Below are 1,154 nucleotides of genomic sequence, written 5' to 3'. Positions count from 1 at the left end.
GGAGTGGGGTTGAGCTGGGAAGGAGGGAGGGGTGGGGGGAAGGTGTTCTAAGATTTGATTTTACTTCCTATAATCCTTGTTTTGATTTGACTTGTAGTCAATTAAATTGATTTCGTTTCTTCCCCAAACTAAGCCTGTCTTTTACCCGTGACCGTAAGTGATGAGTGATCACTTCTCTCGACTCATGAGCCTGTCTTTATATTTTCTCCCTCAACCCACCATAGCTGGGGGGAGGGCGGTGAGCGAGCGGCCGCGTGGTACTTTGTTACCGGCTGGGCCGAAACCACGACACTCATCAGAACACAATCCACCACTCTCTGAAACACAAGCCCCAGATACAGGGATGTCTCATAAAAAAAAAAGGCTCCACAGAGTCCAGACAACACAGGCGAGTCTATCATTCGGGAACTCAAACCCAGCACAGCCAAGCACAACAACCCTCCAGGAGGGCTGAAAAAGCACAGGGCAACCACAGCTCCCAAGCACTCTCCATATACTTCCATTCTTCCAGACTCATTTTCCACCGCCACGCTGAATGGCAAGCTCTTGCTTCCCGTTCAGGCAGGCATGCACTGCCAGAACAACACAGCAAGAACCTCAGTACCCAGGGGCATTAGTCCCCTCGGAATAGCATGACCCACTCAGCACACAGCCAAACAAAAGCCACGAGGACAACACCATGGCATTTTTACTTACAACATCCGCTCAATGCCCAAAACATCCACCCCATGACATGGATTGTGATCCCTCCTTCATATACGCTTGCTGCCACCCACTCAAGCTGTGCCTCGAAGCAGCAGGAAAGCAACGAGAGCAGGCAGTGGTGCTTTGCTGCTCCAAACCTACAGGCATTACAATCCTGGCAACATTCGGTTGATCCAACAGCAAGATACCATGACAAAACAGGAACAAAAGTACATCTGCCTCTCAAACTCATCCTCTTCAGGTATGAACAACTTAGCGGTAGAATCACTGGTTGCTTCTTCAAAATAAAAAACGTTTTCAGGACAGCAGAAACAATGGCTTGAAGGGACATTTGCAATTAACATTATGAGAGATTCCTGGGGAAGCTGGACACAAAAAAAATTACTCATGTTCTGCAAAAGCCTGGAAAACGCTACACAGTGCACAGTGCTCCCTTATGCACTTCTATC

This window comes from Haliaeetus leucocephalus, unplaced genomic scaffold, assembly GCF_000737465.1.
Source record: "Haliaeetus leucocephalus isolate CR32 unplaced genomic scaffold, Haliaeetus_leucocephalus-4.0 Scaffold286, whole genome shotgun sequence".
Taxonomy (NCBI): Eukaryota; Metazoa; Chordata; class Aves; order Accipitriformes; family Accipitridae; genus Haliaeetus; species Haliaeetus leucocephalus.
Note: the sequence above shows the minus strand (reverse complement) of the source record.